The sequence below is a fragment of the Monodelphis domestica genome, chromosome 1, assembly GCF_027887165.1.
Source record: "Monodelphis domestica isolate mMonDom1 chromosome 1, mMonDom1.pri, whole genome shotgun sequence".
Lineage (NCBI taxonomy): Eukaryota > Metazoa > Chordata > Mammalia > Didelphimorphia > Didelphidae > Monodelphis > Monodelphis domestica.
In genome coordinates this window covers 654,789,630-654,810,105 of record NC_077227.1, presented here as the reverse complement: position 1 = coordinate 654,810,105, position 20,476 = coordinate 654,789,630, and the positions used below count along the sequence as shown (strand labels likewise).

At 32.7% G+C, this 20,476-nt stretch overlaps 1 protein-coding gene across 44 annotated transcripts in view; it reads right to left on the bottom strand.

Moving 5' to 3' along the window:
• NRXN1 (neurexin 1) overlaps nucleotides 1-20,476 on the bottom strand; it is a 1,454,617-nt gene that overhangs the window by 1,321,227 nt on the left and 112,914 nt on the right. The gene's annotated exons all lie outside the window — the stretch shown is intronic.

Here is a 20,476-nt window from a genome sequence, read left to right as displayed (position 1 = left end):
GACCATTTAAAGACCATATCACACTACTAGAAAGTGTCTGAAGCCAAATTTTAACTCAGGAAGAGTAGTCTTCCTGATTCCAGGCTTAACATTCTATTCGCTGTGCCAGCCTAGCATAGCATTGGAATGATCTACTTTTAAGTTGTACATTGGAATGGAAGAGATGAAGAGATTTCTGTTTTAAAGACCATATTGGGGGCAGCTAGGTGACTCAGTAGATTCAGAGCCAGGCCCAGAGATGGGAAGTGCTGGGTTTAAATCTGGCCTCTGATACTTCTCATCTTTGTGACCATGGGCAAGTCATTTAATCTTCATTGCCTGGCCCTTGCTACTCTTCTCCTTGGAACCAATATACAGTATTGATTCTAAGATAAGAGGTAAGAATTAAAAAAAAAGACAATATCATAAATAAAGGCTGCATAAAATATCATACAGAGAACCATAGGACTTAATTACATATATCCAACATATAATTTACAAAATGTTTTAAGCTGATCTAAGGATTATGTGCAGACTCATGAATGGTAAAGAAATCTAATATACTTCAAACTAGGTGCAAATGAGCTGAGATTCTCCATGATATGAGCAGTAGACTAAAAGTCAGGAGATCTTAGTCAAAGACACAACTATACTGTGAACTTGCTATTCTAATCTTTTAGTTTAGGGATTTTTTCTGTGTTTTAATTTTCTTATTTATAATATTCTAAAATAAAATTTATATCCCACCAATGAAGATTATAAGATCAAATGATTTCATGAAAAAATTAGATAATCACTTTGAAAGTACTTTAAATGTTATGAAACACTACACAAATATAAAGGGTAGGTTCCCTCATTACCGTAATTTCCTTGGAGGGGCATTCTGATGCTAGAGTTAGCTTAAAGGTGACTTCCTCCTTCACAGAACTGAATCTGATTGTTTCCAAGGAAGAGGGCAACCCATTTTCTCAGAGGACATTGGATTAATAAAGAATGGGAGCTAGGTTTAATATTTTTAAAAATGCTTCAGGCTTTTGCCCTTATATAAGATGCATTAAAACTAAACCAATAATTAAGAATTTTGAGGAGAGGAGCAATATGGCTGGCCCAGCTATACAACCATCTGTTTCTTGTAGATATCCATATATAAGGAGATATACACACATATATACATATGCATATTTATATTTATATAAACACATTTAGATTTGTATGTACACATACAAGTCTATAAAATATATTCATATGTGCATGTTACATTTACATACTAATATGTGTATATTGATTTGTAAATAACACTGTAATTATATTTCCTCAAAATCATCATATAAATGTAAATATTAAATTGCTTTCAATAGAACTTAGATAAAAATATCTTTTAGAAGATTTTTGTGAGACACATTGTTTTTAAAAACCTTGTAATAAGTCACCAATAGAAAGAATGTGGCATAATGGCAAGAGAGCTACTCCTAGAATAAGGAAGGTCTGTATTAATTTTTACCTTTCTTTGACTCTGATTATATCTTTAGCCAAGTCCTTAATTTTTAGATGCCTCAAGAAACTATCTAGAACTTACTTATTACATCATAAGAAATGGGTGTGATACTCGTCAATGAATGAATTATACTCGTTTTTGAGAAATTGCAGTTCTTTCATATATTTATGTTACACTAAAATGGAATTGTCATTTTTGGTTCTGGAAGTTTTCTTTGCAAAGATACTGGAGTGGTTGGGCATTTCTTCCACAGATTATTTTACAGATAAAGAAACTGAGACCAAGAGGGTTAAATGACTTGCCCTGTATCACATTACTAGAAGGTGTCTGAAGCCAAATTTGAACTTAGTAAGAGCAGTCTTCCTGATTCCAGGCTTAACATTCTATTCACTGTGCCAGCCTAGCATAGCATTGGCATGATCTACTTTTAAGTTGTACATTGGAATGGAAGAGATGACCAAACATTTGCTACTATAAGGCAAAAAACAAACAAACAACAAAACAAAATCCTCATTCAGTTATTGAAAAGGTATTGACTTATTTTTGTCAACAATGAATTTCATTAACGTATTGTTAAATAAATAATAAAAGGGCCAGTATTGTTTTTCAAAGATATCATTTCTGATGACATCATAACTAAGCACTAGACTGTCTTTAAATTACTTGTTCTTCCATAGATTATGAACCAGAGCTTCTTCTAATTCAAGATAGACTCATAAATAAATAAAAAAAGGTTACCCTAAATGTCAAGATAGGACTCCTATGAATTCAGATTTAAGACTCATATAAGTGATTTATAAATTAGATTTAAGTAGAGAAAGTTAAAAAAATTGAGAATTCTAATATTATCATTTTATGTATTGGGAACTCTTTTGGCTCAGCCATGAGGCAGTACATTATAATGGGACAAGATCGACCTTTGGAGTCAGATCTTAGGTTTGAATCCTTCCTGTGCATCTTACTCCCTGTGTTACCATGGATTTTTATCCAGTTTGGGTCTCACTTCATCTTCTATAAAATGAAGAGATTGTATTTGATGAATCATATTGTTTCTTTCAGGCTACAATCTAGAATGGCATATATATATATATATATATATATATATATATATATTTAGATTTAGTTTCCAGTTTTTCAAAGTATGTTTTCCATTTAATCACATTTTGCCCTAAATTTAGTACCAATTCAATAATTTATTTGCTGAAACAAAAATAAAAAGAAATACTCAAGATACATATTCATTATAACCAACATTTTCCAGTGACATTCAGCATACTACAAGTGTCAATAACATGGCTAAAGAGAAAGGTTACTTTCTATACAACTAATCCAGGTTATACTTTTGCAGATTTTCCTACTAAACACACACACACACACACACACACACACACACACACACACACACACACACCTCCCAACCATTCTCACTTACATACTTCTAGTCTGTGTGGTATTTATTTGATAAATTTGAAGGACTTATAAATCAGAAAGTACATAGCAAACTTCACAAAATATCCCATATGACACAATAAAGGATAGATCGCTAGTCTATGTTTTAAAATATCAGAATATAATCATAGATACTTCTGCTATTTTACATTTTCTCCATTTGAAATTAAATCTAACTGTAGAAGGTCTGTAATTAACAGTAGACTTTTAAGCCATTCTTTCCACACAAGTGGAGAATATGTAATAGCCTAACATTGAGTGGGCACATTTGTATAACCCATAATAACAACTGATTTTGCTTGTTCAGATTTCATGGTTACTATCATATTCCTTTTTTTTTGCCATTCATGAAATGCCCACTTATCTCCAAAGAAGTCTAAACGTGGAGAAAAATTGTGTCATAGTGGCAAATTATTCCTTTTCTTTTGAAATATGTTAATATTTCAAAACACTTCTAAGAACATGCATAAAATACATACAGAGCCAACATCACATCTTACTTTAGGGAAAAAATAAATGCCTTCTTTATCTAAGTGTGCTTTAGAAGATTCTCTGAAGTGTTTTTTTCCCTCTTTTATCCTTAATGCATGTAGCTCTTAACATCTTATAATTGGCAATTTTTATCACCATCCAACCAGTATCCTATTATGAAAGGAATTAGCATATTTTCAGTAGCAATTTATAGAGGATGAATTTCATAGCACTAATGTGGCAGTTCTAACCACTGGATATGATACCCCCCTTGATATATTTTATCACTGCACCAGATAGCCTGGTGTCAAAAAGTAATTTAGATTATTCAATAAAAACCACAAAAAACTTACTTTGCAGTATTTGAAGGGCATTATTGTATTTTGTTTGTTTGTTTGTTTGTTTGTTTTTATAAAACACTTACCTTCCGTCTGGGAGTCAATGCTGTATACTGGCTCCAAGGCAGAAGAGTGGTAAAAGCTAGGCAATGGGGGTCAAGTGACTTGCCCAGGGTGACACAGCTAGGATGTGGCTGAGGTCAAATTTGAATCTAGGACCTTCCATATCTAGGCCTTACTCTCAATTCACTGAGCCACCCAGCAATCCCTGGCATGATGTTTTTTGCCCAATTTTCATTTCTAGAATACTGACCAATATTATTTTTGCTTGTTTAAAATTTAAAGAATTTAATTCCAGAACTAATATCTTAGAGAAATTATGAGAACAAGGAAACACAAAAGTAAGAGAGAAGAGTATATTGCCATTGTTCCATTTTTTTCTATTAGAATAGATTGATTATGGAATATAAAGGAATTAGTATCAATGTTCAATCACCATTGAAATCAATAGTTCTATGAAAGTCAATGAATTACCAGTAGTCCATTCAATTTCACAGCTCCCTTAGTGTAACAGAATTTTTCTTTAAAATGATGTTAAGAATGATCGTGCTTGAACCTTAGACATCCACGCTTCAAACTAAAAATCACATTGACATTGTTTCATTGAATGGACATTCCATTTGTTGGATCTTTTTCTTCATTTTTTCTAAGTTGCATTAGATGTGACATAAAATACAGATTTGTCTTTCTAAATTATGAGAAATACAAACAGTGGGCAAAGTCATTAATTTCTAGCATATGGACACCCCATAGATCTCAAGTTGTTCTATCAATAAACATTTCCTAGTACTTTTCTCTTTGAAAATTAGTATGTTGGAGTATATTCACTAGACATATTGTAATCCACTAATGACTGTGATAGTTAAGAAGGCATCTGAATCTGGATTCCAGTAAATAATAATAACAATGAAAACCACAACATAATGGACCACTTACATTCTATAAAAATTAAACACAGCAAGTCAAACATTCCTTCAATATATTAGCATGGATATAGTAGAGATCATCTCAAAACCATTGGGGCTGCCTTATCTTATTCTTTCTTTAATTTAATCAAGTTATATAAATAATTTAATTGCTTACATGTACAGATACATTCACATATTTGTATGCATATATGTTTGTAAATTTATAAAACAACAGAAAATCAAAAGAATGGGTAAAGTTCTAATCAACCAAATAACTCATTTAAGCAATGTCAATAAAAGTGTCTGGTAGAGAATACAACTAAGTTATGCACTTACCTTTCATTTAAATTATGGCTTCTCAAAGGGGCAAAAACAGGAATATTAAGGAAGAGGTTGTCTACAAAGTAGGAACACATAATCCAGAAATAAACCTTTACTATGGAGTGTTTTTTCCCCTACACATTTTAAAAAGGGGAAATAATGAGCACAAAGGAAGAAGAATATGGCAATAACTTATGAGTTGATCATTGTTCTCTGAAAGCACAACAGAAACATAATGAGTCAGAAGAATCTTTTGACATCTTGGAAAAATTGGGTGCTGGATGTGTTTCCCCAGGTACCTTTAACTTGCACACCTAAGACTTACTCAGCAATTGGCCATATACTTGGTCTTGCTAAACTTGGCAGCATTTCAGGAGTTGGATTTTTCCCACAGATGAGCAGTTTTTGAATGATTTTCTTTCTAATACATTAAGCACAAATAGTCAGGCATCATTCTTTCCTTCTAACATGTTCCTATTCAACATATGCATACAGTATGACAGCACTAGGGAAATATCCATTTACTTTCCTACTGGATTTGCATTAACTTCTAGTCTGTTTTTTAAAAAAGTGCTGAATTTTGAGGCAGAGAATTTGAAAATTGAATTTCATCTCTGTCATTTTCTTCTTCTGCCTTAACTTGAGCAAAAATCTTCACCCTTCTAGGTGAGTGCTACCATATATAAAAGGAAGAGTTTGAACTAAGTTATGCCTCACATTTCTTCCAGTTCTAATTGTAAAACCAAAAATGAGGTGAGGGATATAGTCTCTTAAAGAATGTAGAATGGAGCTTTTGCTTAACTAAAAGGTAACTGACAAAGATGATTTTCAAATCAGATTCCAGGTAAACATTTGGTATACATTCATTGTTCCTTTTGCAGGTACAAAGAGCGAATATGTCTGATTTATATATGGTATCCAGATACAATAAATCTCTTAATACTTTTCCAGACTACTTTTCTAAACTTTTTTAGTAAGAGAGGTTTTTGAAGAAGAGGGTGGAAAATTATGAACGTAAAGATGAAACTCCAAAATTACAGGACAAAACTTTACAAGAAGCTTAACTAAAGTAACATTGTACATAAAGATTTAAAAACTGTCCTCAACTTAACCTTAGAGTTCACATTTCACCATCCAAGTTGAACTTCAATAGTAAATTAAAATTACAACTTTTTTCATTTGAGAGTATATTTCAAAATGATTTAATTTCACATCCACCAAAAATAAAAGAAACAACCTGAGACAAACTCAAATCTAAACACAAACTGAGAGTCATGCATTGATATACCCTTCTTTATTTCTCTGTAATCTCCTAATATTTGGAATTAATTGCAGATAGACATTCAAACACTTTTTGGAAATTTAATTGATTGGTTTCTTCTAATAAAAGAAAGCAATTTCTCTGACATTTGGAAAATAAATTTTAAATTTCAAGAATTTTTCCCCTACTTTTCATCAAGATACCTTATGTGAAGGTGAAGTAGGTGAGTGCATCTCTTGTATACTTTGAAAGGCACTAGGAAAGTCCTATGTAGAAATAAAGATCGCTCTCTGACTGAACTAATGGTTTGAAATCTGAAATGATATTAAGATTTATTCCTCTTGTGCTTTGACTTAAGACTTAGTTCCTTTTAAAGATTTACCTCTTCTCTAAGGATGCAACTTGAAACAACTGCTAAAAAAGTCAATCTGATTTTTTACAAAGGAGAGTTTGGTTAGAAAAAGGGTTTTTAAGGGAGAAGATGGAAAGATAACTACATAAAACAGATTGAGTGCACATTTCACATAGTATGTCTGTGTATGAGAGAGAGAGAGTTTAGTGGAGTGGAAAATGAACATGTGCAGACTGTATGGAGCTCTCAAATAACAAGGTGAGAGGAAAAGAGGACTGTACAAAAAATGTAGAGGTACCGAAAATCAAAAATCAAAAACAGATTTTTTTCTCCTATTGACTATGTGTTTTATTCATTCAAGAAGGAAGATGCTAAAGGAGCACTGGAGCACTGGAGACATGACTTAGAGGAAAAACTCTAATGCAATGTACTTTAGGAACAAGTATAAGGGAAGTACAAGTGACAAGTCCAACAGCTGATCCAAATCATCTAACTTTTTTTTTAACCCACAAACTAGTAATTTGAAAAACACTCTTTTCCAGAAGTTAGGGGTTTTAATTTTTAGTTGCACAATGGACTAATTTATTATACACTGGATTTGGAACCAAAGGACTTGAGTTCAAGTTCTAGCTTGTCCATATTCCTACCTATGTGACTTTATTTATAAATTACTTTCCTTTTCTTGATCTAAAAAAAAGTATCTTACTGCTCTAAATCTATGATTTAATAATCCTAAATATACAAAAGCCAATGCTTTATCCCATTAAAAACCTCTGGAGAAACTTATTGTAAGACAGTAGTCTAGCATTAAAGGCTATCCACAATTTGTTTCCAATTTTTTTCCAAACTTACCTTCCAATATTTTCTCTACATATTTTTGCTCCCATTATTCTATACCTTCCCTCCCATTGCTCCCTTTATACCAATTATAGGGATATTTTTTATACAAATCACAACTTCCCTGACTAGCCCCCGACTATCACCAACTCTGAGACATTACCATAATTACTCAGGTACAACTGGCATGACCCTTTCAGGAATATAAAAATAAGTTGATTATGAAGACATGGACTACAAACAGTACAGACCTATGGATATGCATATGTGCTCAAAAACTAAATGCACTACACTAGAGAGAAGTTATTTTTGTCTACAATTGACATAAATATCATTACTCATACCAACAAAAGAATCAAGGCTACCAATAATTACATATCTGAGCAGTTATGGAAAGAATGGTTAGTTCAAAAAACTGTTGGTAAATAAAACCTCAGAAGAAGAAAGTATTGGTATTATTGCCACCAACAGAGTGCTGTTACCACTCTTTTCTGTGCAGTTCAAAGAGTAATTAGAGACAATCAAGTAATGACTGGTTAATGGTAGTTAGACAATATAATATGATCAACTATTAGTTGCCATTCCACTTCTTTAAATACATAAAATTTAAAATGAGCTAAAAAAAAACCCTCACCACTTTTAAAGTCAATTAAAAATGGACTACATGTAAAAAGTTAAAGTAACTTAGGTGAGAAGGGGCATCAAAACTGTCTTCAAGCATTAAATAATTGTCAAGAATGTAGAAAAAGGAGTGAAACTTACAGAGAAGCAGCTTTTTGTATGATGGAAGGAAACAACTACCAAACAATGATATCTATCTAAAAGAAGAACAGACAACCTCAGTATAGGATGTAGTACCCTCCACTATCCCTTACTGGTAGTTTTCTTTTTCATGTATAGATTGAGTTAGAACAAATCTCCACTAAGGTCCATTTCCTGCAAGTGTTCTAATTCTATGATTCTAAACTCTTTTTAAAAATAAGATATTTTATTTTCCCAATTACATATAATAACAATTTTAACCTTTTTTTCTGAAATTATAAGATTCAAATTGTCTTCCTCCCTGCTTTCCATCCCTTCTCTTAGAGTTGGTTACCAGTTTTTTAAGAATTATACACATTATCATATAAAACACACTTCCATATGGCAATATGATGCCTAACCATTGTTATAAGAGAATACACAAATAAAACCAAAACCCCTAAATAAAAACCCAAGTGAAAAATAGAGCGCTTTGATCTGCATTCTGACTCGACCCATTTTTCCTTTGGAGGTGAATAGTGTTCTTCATCATGAATCTTTTAGATTGTCCTGGATCACTGTATTGCTGAGAGTAGCTAAGTCTTCTATGTTTTATCATCACACAATATTGCTTCCACTGTGCACAATGTTCTCCTGGTTCTGCTTATTTCACTCTGCATCAGTTCATGTGGATCTTTCTAGACTTTTCTGAAATCACCTTGCTCATTATATATTCTAGCATAGTAGTATTCCATTACAATCATGTACCACATTTTTTTTCATCCATTCCCCAATTGATGGCTATCCCCTCAATTTCCAATTATTCGACACTACAAAGAGATGTAAATATTTTTATACAAGTAGGTCCTTACCCCTTTTTTAAAAAATCTCTTTGGGTTAAAGACCTAGTAGTAGTATTATAGGATCAATGGATAAGCAATTTTATAGACTTTGGGGTATAATTTCAAATTGCCCTTCAAAATGGTTGGATCAGTTCACAGCTCCACAAAAATTATGCATTTGTGTCCCAATTTTGCAACATACTCTCCCAAAATTTATCATTTTCTTTTATTATGGTACTAGCTAATCTGATAGGTGGGAGTTGGTACCTCAGAGTTTTTAAAATTTATATTTATCTAATCAAGAGTGATTTTGAGCATTTTTTTGAATTATTATTGATAGCTTTGATTTCTTAATCTATGAACTGCTTATTTATAACATTTGACCATTTGTCAATTTTGAAATGACTTGTATTCACTTCTTGATATATTTGAGAAATGAGAACTTTACCAGAAACATTTGCTGTAATTTTTTTCTCCCAATTTGTTGTTTCCCTTCTAATCTTGGTTACATTAGTTTTGTTTGTATAAACCTTTTTTAATTTTTGTACAACCCCTTTTTAATGTAATATAATCAAGATTATTCATTTTGTATCTTACAATGTTTGGTCAAAATTCTTCCCTTCTCCATAGATCTGATAAATAAACTATTCTAGGTTCTCCCAATTTACTTCTGGGATCACACTTTATTCCTAAATCATCACTCCTTTTGTTTATACTTACTTTTTAACATCAATTTTTCCAGATTTCCCATTTTTTTAAAATTGTGAGTTCTTATCTTCAAAACCAAAATCTTTTTGTTCATCAAATATTAGATTGCTAAGGTCATTTTATCCTGTATATTGTGTGTCATCCAATTTATTCCATTGATCCACCAATATTTTGATAGGTATGGCAATGAATGAGTAAATTAAGTGCTCATAAATGATTTCCTTTCTAGAACTCACAGATTCTTTTTAGAAATAAAAATCAGTCCCTTTTCTACCACAGTTTTCATTGTTCAAGGAGCTGAGGCACAGGAAATATACTTTTGTAAGTCCCCAAGGCCCCCAAAGGCAGAGGTGGGTCTGAGAAACAAAGTGCTATTTGTTGTGAGAGCAAGGACAATTTCTTTGTTATTGACTCTTTGACCATTTTACCCATGGGGCTAAACTTTCTAATGTTGCTCCAACTGTAGCCAAGGGCTTTTTTTATTATTAACTAGAGCCAGAGACATCTTCTGAGAGCCAAGAACATTCTGATGGGAAAGGCAGCCCTTTAGTCTGACTTCAGGTCCTTGCTGGCTAGCTCTCTGCCAAAGGTTTTGGGGATAAATGACCATACTTTAACAAAGACTTTTGGAGGACTTAGTTCAGCAAAATTCAGGCAGTAGGATCACTGGAAAGGCTGAGGGAAAGAGGGATTTAAGGTTTGTTTTTGTCCTTTTCTCCTACGTAGGTCAAATCCCACACTGGGAAATTGAAAATGGAACATTTCTGTAACATTCAGCCAAGTTTTCACAAGGAAGGAGGCTGATGATTGTTTCTAGGTTCCCACTAATTTGGGCAAGGAATTAGATTGAGTATATAGTACTTTGAATGAAGAAGGCAGGCAAAAAAGAATGTTCATTTATTGCTAGTATTTATATAAAATGTTGATAACAAAGCACTTTAGAAGTAGAATATTTGCCAGAAATGCATAATAAAGGAATGGTTGTGGACACCTTTTGTTTTTTGCCTATGCTTATTTACATGTCAATTAGGGAGGCCTTAACCTAATCTATAGAACCACTTCTTGGTGGGAGAGGGCAAGAGACAACTCTCTATATGGGGGGTATAGATTAAAAGGAATTTTTAGAAAATCATTTTGTTGTCTGATATCACTGTCTCAAGTCCACAGCATAAAAGGGGGATTAAAAGAATGGACATAAATCTAAGTGTTTCTATTAGCTTTTGTTTCTTCACTTCTGGCTTTTTTTTTTGCTCACCTTTGATTTGCTATGCACTAAAAAATTTCTATTTCCACCTTTGCCCTTTTTGCAGAGACTTGCTAGCCATTTTATCTCAAAAAATTGCATCCTAGAGTAGCTTGGTTACCATGAGAAGGGCAAGAATGATATAAAAATCCAAAACCCATTAAAGAACAAAGGAAACCCATGTGGCAGAGATGAATAGCTTTGCACCATCCCATCATATGTGAGTTGACCCAGACAATCCCTAAAATTATGCCCTGCATATAAGACATGTGTTTTTTTTTAATGTGGAAACCTCCTCCACTGGATAGCAACACATCTGTGGAGTCTATGTCACTTCTGTGGACAAAATGGAGGATGTCTATGAATCTTTTCCTATTACTTTGTTATGCTCATTGAATGAATGTATTTTATTTTCTACTAATGTGTCCTCTGACTGTTTGGTAGAATGTGATACAATAGTGGGAGCACCTGAGCAATATTTTTGAGTTGATGGATACCGACCTGATGAGAATCTTGAATCTAGGGTAACTTTTCTCTGGGCCCCTGAGTACTTCACGTACAGCACTAAATCTGTGATTTTGTGTTCTATAATCTTGTGATTAAATTCATTTTACAGATAAAAAACCGAGGTTCAGAGAAGCATGGTGAATTGCTCATATCTATAAAAAATGGGAGACCAAGAATTCAAACTGAATCCCTATTCAGTACCTTTGACACTTTACCATGCTCCGTTTCTCACTATATGACATCATATTCTCTCTACTAGAACAATTATAATGGGATATTTCTTGTAATTGCTTTGTACAACAGTTCATGCAAAGGGCAAAATAAAGTCAGAATAAGTCAAAATTCTGCTGCCAGTTGTGCCACTAAATTGCTTTATGAACTTGAGGAAGCCACTCCTTGATTGTGGTTTCCTCATCTAGTATATCAAGGTGTTGGAAGGGACCATTACTGAAGAGCCTGTTTTGATGCTATACTTCTACATTCCTCCTTTAAGGAGTCTCTTCTGTCATTCATAATGTCTCAGTGCCCATTGAAAAGAAAATATATTTGGCATTTTTCTTTACTAACCTCAATATTTAATGAAATGATAGTTTCAAATGCAGCATGCTGTCCCTTTACCATCTCTAGTGGACACCCAGAAAATGGAAATAAGCTACGGATATGAAGTTTTTTATATCCCCTCCATGAGACCTTTTCTCATTCAAAGAAACTAATTTCTTAATGGCACATAAAAACAGAAGTATGAGATTATTCTATCACTTGGGTCTTGTTCCCAGTGATGACAAAATCCACTGAGAACAGAGATACTTTTATTAGAACAGAAGAAACAAACATTAAGTGTTAGATTTGTATGGGCATGAGTGAGCTCACCTGCAAGTAAAAGAAAATAACACTAGGGGCCAGCAACTTCAATTCTGTTCATGCAGTTAATGCATTTCAAATTAAGATCTTGTGAATTTCCAACCTTCTTTGCCTCCTCCTTTTAAGAGGATATTTCCCCAGTTTAGGAAATGGAAACAAAGTCAGGCTATTCAATTCAACTAATTTCAACTAAATAAGCATCACTTAGAACCTATTATAAGCTGGGGAGTGTTCCAGATGTCAGGAATGTCAAGGTAAAAACAAAACAATGTTAACCTAGAAGAGGCCTCAACTGTCCACTATATGACTGAAGAAATAGAAAGGTCTGGAAGGTCAAGACAGACTCTTGAGAAATTATACTTTCATTTTGCAGAGGTAGTCTGTAGCCCAAAGAGCACTCTTTTCAGTAACTGTGTTCCTCAGTCTTTAAGCACTGAAATTTTCTAGGTGCTATTAGGTCCAATTTTCTAAATATATTTAGTACTTTAGATTAAAGTAATTATAAAATTATTTCCCAGATTCATGTAACCTTAGATATTATCTAGTACAATATACATTTCACAAATGTGAAAAATGAGGTCAAGTTTATGACATAAATTTTCACAGTATAAAGTAAACTGGAAACAGAATCCCTCATTTAAACTCTCAGATACATACCAATGTTTGAATATTTCAGTTATTTCTAATATACCTAGTACACTTCAGTCTTCTAAAAAATATGATTCCTTACACATACTCATGCTAAGAATTAAATAGCTCAGAGGGCCAATATTGAATGCTAAATAGTTTCAAATCTATAAACATAGTCTTAGACTTAGAAGAGCACCTAGGGACCATCAAGCCCTAACAATACTTGAAAATGCTTCAATATTTCAATACAATTAAAAGTTGGTTATCCAGTTTAAACCTGAAGACCTACAGTGAAGGGGAAACAATTGCTTCTCAGAGCAGAATTATTTTGGAAAGTTTTTCTTGAATTAAAGTTGCTTCTATTATTTGCCACTTCTACCTCAATACTAGTTATGCCATCTGGAACCAAAGAGAAATCTAAAAAATTTTTCTACATGACCACCTTTCAAGTATTTGAAAAATTTGTTTGAATCTTTTGTTACATACCTAGTTTCTATAGATGATTCTCATATAATATGACAATTTCCTACATTTAATCTATCTTTTTTTAAAAGAGGGATTAAGGTCGTAGTTATGAGTAAATGATGTAAACTTTATTTCTCCTTTAGATATTGATAAGACAATATTAAAAAAATAATAGAGTGTTTACCCAAGTATAGGAAACATATGGTATGTCCCCACCATCTTCATGAAGGGTCACCTATATCTTTTCTTCCAACTCTAAGGTAATATGGGGGTTTTGTTGATCTTTTTCTCTACAATCATTAGCTTGTTCCACACACACATAATTAACAGTAAATAGCTTTCAAAAAGGGATATTTTCTTCAATACTAAATCTAAAACAAGCATATGAGAATTTTACCATATGGTGCAATCTTCTCTTAAAGTACTTTGGTCTCTGGGATTATAGGCTTAAAACTCAGTTCAGATCCTATATAATATTGGTCACATTAAGTCATGTACAAATGTGGTATCAGGGTTGGATGTTTTGTTTCAGCTTGTGTTGACATAGGTCAAGTAGAATGAACCCAAAATTTAGCTCCTTGCTCTTTGAGGCATTGATACTTGAGTCAATTGCAATATCTGACCTATAACCCAGATTCTGGAATTCCAGAATATTTACAAAGAGTAAATTTTTAGATAATCCATCTGATCCACATCCCAGAGATTTAAATTCTGGACACTAAGTCAGAACATAAACTTCTGAAAAGATGACTTTCCTGTTCTTTTTTTTCTCCAGAAATCTGAAATTTCAATGGCTAAAAATCAATCCCTCCTGAGATTAATACAATGAGAGGACAAACAAGGCCATTCCTTAAGCTTCTTCCAACTTTGGGTTCCTGTTGTGATCAAGTGAGGGATATTCAATAAAATAACATAAAGAAACAACAGAATGGATACTTTGCATTTTGAAATGGAAGATTATGGCCTTGAGTATTTATGTTTGATTCTTGGATTTTTTGGATTGAGTGAAATGTACATTCAACTTAGTCTCCTACCTACTCTAAAAGAGAAAAGGAAAAATTGAGGAACAACTGGAGCAATAAAGACACACTATATGTTGTGTGTCCCATAGTTCCTGTGAAGAGGAAAAGCTTGTCAAATAAGATAAGATTTCTACAAGAACCTGGCTTTTGGGGCATTCGTTTTCTAGGTGTAAAGGTAATTTATAACTAGAGATAAAATCATAATTTTTGATGTGATAAAGTAGTTAATGAATGCTTTTGGTTCTTTCAGGGATATTTTGACTAACTGTTATATATTAAAGAAAAATAAATTTAAGTGTTTTGTGTATTTGGGAAATGCACTGGTAGAAACTGGCTTTAGAACAATTCTTTCTGAAAATACTACAGACTTGAAATCATCATTCTTTTATTTATACAATATTATACTATGTCCAGTGGGAACCAATCAATATATTTAAGATTTTTTCTGGTGAATAATAATAAGCTGAATCATTGCAGAATTATAATTTCTGATTGTATATTATTTATTTTCACAATAAAAACTATTTTTAAAAGCTTCAGATAATGATAACAGTTTCAATATTTTTATTGTAATTTAATGTTATACAATAATTGAAAAATTCATTCAGCATTCAGCACCTGGCAAAGAGAATATTAAACCTTAAACTTAAAGGAATGGAACTTAGGGGCAGCATTCCAGAAGTAGATTAACTGATTGGACAAAGTATGTGCTTCTGCTAGGCAAATCTTACAATTGCATTCAATTTAGGGATCATAACCTAAAGATTTACCTTATTTTTACTTTTTTGATCATACAATGTGAATGTCATATAAACTGGTAAATAATTATTACTATCTTTCCTTGATCATTCTGTATATGATTTCAAATAATGTTAAATAATGTTGGGAGAATAGAAGTTTCTTATGGCCTAAATGGATCCATCCCTCCTTTTAAAAGAGTTTTTGTTCTCAATGTGTGTCATATGATGTTGTTGGAATACTACTGTGCTGTAAGAAATGATGAACAGGATGATTTCAGAAAACACTGGAAAGACCTACATGAACTGATGCAGAGTGAAATAAGAGAACATTGTATACAGTACTAGCAATATTGTGGAATGATTAACTGTATTAGACTTAGCTACTCTCAGTAATATGATGATCCAGGATAATTCTGAGGAACTTATGGCAAAGAATGCTATCCACCTCTGAAGAACTGTTGGAATAAGCATACAGATTAAACCATGTGGTTTTTCACTTGTTTATTTGGGTTTTTGTTGGGGTGGTTGTTTTACACTATATCCAGTGGGACATTCCCTTAGAAAAATGAACAACATGGAAATATGTTTTGCATGATAATACATATATAACCGAGACCAAATTGCTTAATATCTCTGGGAATGGGAAAGAAAGGGGGAAGAGAGACAATTTGGGTCATCTAAATTAAAAAAAACTATTTGGAAAATTGTTATTACATGTAATTGGTAAAATAAAATACCTTTATAAGAATAAAAAAATAAAAACATTAAAAGAGTTTGTGTTCTGTTGAGGAGAACATTTTTAAAAAAACATGCTATACATTTGATCTGTGTATCAAGCAGGTTTCCCTTGATTTTATCTTTGAATGGAAATAAATAAGGGCCTGAAGAGGTAGGAAAAAATTGTCATCAGTATAACATTATGGAAATTTATCCTCTGTGGATATTAATATTGTGCTTTGAAGACTGAAAACTATAATTCTTTTTTCATATTATTAACCTTTGTATCTTGAAAGACTTTCTTTTCTTTATAATTATTAAATTCCATCTGCCAAGAGAAATCCATGAACTATATGATCATAACCATAAAGCACTTTTCATACAAATAATTAGAAAAACATTAATAGTTCACAGGCAGGCCAAGATAACATAAGAAAAATGACAATTCTATCTAAATAAATTCATATTTTTCAGTGCCATATCAAACTACCCAAAAATATTTCAATGAGGTATAAAAAATGGCAAAATTAATCTGGAGGATCAAAAATCAGTCAAGTGAAATAATGGGAAAAGATATAAAGTAAGGTGGCTTAGCTATATTGGATCCCAGACTATATTATAAAGAAACAACCATCAAAACAATCTGGTACTGGCTAAGAAATAGTGTTGGACCAATTGAATAGATTAGTCACTCAACACAGAGTGGTAAATAACCACAGTAACCTCATGTTTGACAGACCTCAAAATCCAAGCTTTCTGAATTCACTATTTGACAAAAATTTTAGAGGGAATATTGGCAAGTGAAGAACTTAGGCATAAATAGGACATGGAGAACATTAATAGATGTAAAATAGATAAAGTTGACTACCTTAAATATAAAAACAAGTTTTGCACAAACAAAATCAGTGCAACCAAGATTAAAAGATAAACAATAAAAGGGGAAGGGAGATTATAGTGTCTCTGACAAAGGTTTAATTTCTCACATAAATAGAGAACAGAAATTTATAAGACTATGAAGCATCCCCCAATTGACAAATGGCCAAAGGATATGAACAGGTATTTCACAGATGAAGAAATTGAAACTATCTTTAGACATGTGAAAAAATACTCCAAATCACTATTAATTAAATAAATGCAAATTAAAACAACTGAGACACCGACTCACACCTATCATGTTTACTAAATGACAAATACATGTTGGAGGGGATTTGGAGAAATTGGGACACTAACATACTGTTTGAAGAGCTGTAAACTGATACAACCATTCTGGGGGGCATTTTGGAACCATTCCCAAAGGGCCATAAAACTGTGCATACCCTTTGACCCAGCAAAGCCACTACTAGTTCTGTCTCACAGAGAGATTACAGATAGGGGGTAAAGAGCCCGACTATAGAAAAAACCATTTATAGGAGCTCTTTTTGTGGTGATAAAGAACTAGAAACTGAAAGGATGTCCATAATTTGGGGAATGGCTGAGCAAGTTGTAGTATATGATTGTTATGGAATACTATTGTGTCATAAGAAATGATGAACAAGAAGATCACAAAAAAGCCTAGAAAGCCTTTTATGAAGTGATGCAAAATTAAATGAACATTACAAGGAGAATGTTGCACACAGTAACAATGATAGTTATATGGCAATCAACTGTGAGTGACAACTATTATCAACAAGTGAAGGATCCAGGACAACTCCAAGGGACACATGATAAAAAAGGATATCCCCTGCCATAGAAGGAACAGCAGGTGTCTCAATGCAGATTGAAGCTCATCATTACTCACTTTATTTCCTCCACAAAATTTTCCCAAGTGTAAATTTGTTTTTTGTTTAACAATATGACAAACATGGAAATATGTATTATGTGTTAATATATGCACAAATTATATAAAAGTATTATTAAATTCATAATAAATAATATTTTAAGGAAGGGTTGAATAGTAGAGCAAAAAGAATTAGAATTCACTTATTACAATAAAGGTTTCTCACATGGTCTATAGTGCAAGCTATAAATAGTAATGACCAAAATTACATGTAATAAATTTCTATTCACACTTTTTTCAAAATATCTTCAGGTATAATATTTAGTTTGTTTTTAGCTTGTGACGTTAGTTGGGCAGATATAGCTATATTGGCTTGCTACATAAAGGTACCGAGTGGCAGAGCCATGATATGAGCACATGTCTTGTGAATCCAAGTGACACTGCCTCCACAGTCATGTGTTCTCTTCTTCCTTTAATCACTTGATTTGACACATAATCTCACTGAACAAGTAGTGAACTTTCTAAGCCCCAGTTTTTATTTCTGCAAAATTGTATAGTACTTCATCTACTTAATGCACAAGGTGAGATGAAAGGCAGATGAATATAGTAAATGGAAGCAACTTGAAAAGTATAAAATCAAGATCCATTTCATATAATTATTTTAGAGTCACATCTTCAAATCCCAAAATTTGAGACTACTACAAACATAGAAGGGACACAATTCATGCTTAATTTGAAGAATAAAAATAATCATGTAGTATTTGTTAAATTTATGGCATTGGGGCCAATTTAAGAAAACATAAAATATTACCAATGACTTCCAAGATTTTGCCCCTGAAATCTATAATGTAGAACTGTCAGATTTCATCAGATTCTTTAAGTATGAGATTCAATTATAAAACACATCAATCAGGAATAATGCATGCCACATTTGTAAAGTATAGGTTTTACATAATCAAAATTTAAGGACATTTGCAAGTAATCTGTATAACAAAAATAGCTTATTTTAATTTATATACCTGAGGACATAATTCTCTGCCAAGGGAAGATTAAACATCTTCTAATTGCAGGGAGAATTGTCTTGGGGGTGGGGGTCAGAAGGTTAAGTTGGCTGAGGTTTATATACAACAAGCAGATATCCCAGGGGCTAGCTGTATGACTGATCACAGAATTCCCTTTCAACCATTTCTTTAAACCAGTAGGGACTAGGAAAGACCACATTCTTGTGCTTAACTCTAGAACTGAGAAAGAGGGCTTATAAATGGGGAAAATGAACAATTATAAAATAGAATCAATTATTTAATGGAACAGAATAATTTTAATTTTCTCATTATCCTTTTCAGGGCTCTTTTATTCTCAAAGAACATGTCACTATGGACCGCAGTGGGTCAAAAAGTTAATATTTTTCAGCAAGGTCTTATCAGACCATCCAAATCCCACACTAAATGCAAAAATCTTCAGGATAAGTGAAATCCAAAACTAATGCAATTTCCAAACATGTTCCTGAAAAGAGTATGAAAACATTTATCATTTCAAAGCAGATGTAACACATGCAAAAGCTAGGACAATAGCCCCATGTTGATTTTGCTGGTGAAGCTATAATAAACTTTTGTGCTGCTTTTTTGAAGCAGCCTGAACAGAGACAGCAAATTACAAATGAATTGGAATTGGTTAAGTAGAATACTTTTTTTGTTATTTTCTTTGAACATATTGCTAGCCAAAATTGTTCTGAGAAACATCTGGCATCATTCCAAATGTGTTTATTAAAATAAAAGATTATGCAGAAATAAAAGATAATCTGGAAAAGAGGATACACAAACAGTTGGTGTAGAGACACTACTCTATATTAACTGCTGTCCTCAATTTTAATAGTGAATTGAGTCAGAAAAAAATAGAAATAGATTTATGTACATTTTGGAAAGTTAAGAATTACAATGTAAAGTGACCATGGCTATGTTTGATTATCCTATGGCACCTGCAGAAATTTATACTCAATATAGTATGCCTTCTTGACAAAGCACTCTGATGTAAGATCCAGACCTGTAGAACTCAAACATCTGCTTATATATTTAATAAATGTGGAATCTAGCCTGGCCACATGGCCATAATTTGGGCTCAGTCATCTGCAAAGCCTGTGCCTCAATCATGTGCACTGATTGAGAGCTGAAAGAGACCTTCAGAGTCAGCTTGTTTGATAGATGAAGATACTGAAGTCCAGAAAATGTAAGTGTGTTGATCAAGGTCACAGAAAAAAATGAATTGTAGAAACATGGTTCAAACTTTTTATGGATTACAAATTGAGTACAATGTTTGCAGTTTGGAGAAAGGGGAAGGGAGACAGGTGGCTCTATCAGGAAACTACCTATATCTCTCCCCAAATAACAGGCAAAAATGCCTTCTTTATTTTTATCCATAATTTTATATACATGTTTTGTAATGTATATCTTATTTTATAAGGAACAATTTTATAAATGACTTCTTAGTGGCTATAGAAATACTTGGGAAGCATGGATGCTGCCCAAAGGAATCCAGATGGTCAAGGAGAAAATTCTTAACTATGAATCTTAGTATGATATATGATAAGCATATCCTGGTCACATTGGCAAAATGTGTGAACTTGAAACTTCACTCTGGAATAGGAAAAGTGTGGGGATAGAATAGCTAAGACCTAAAATGTAAAGATGAGCCTCACATTTACAGGCAAAAAAATGAGGTGATAGAAGCTTATTCCTGCTCTGATTATGTTCAGGAAAAAGAATTGAGTTGTTGGGGA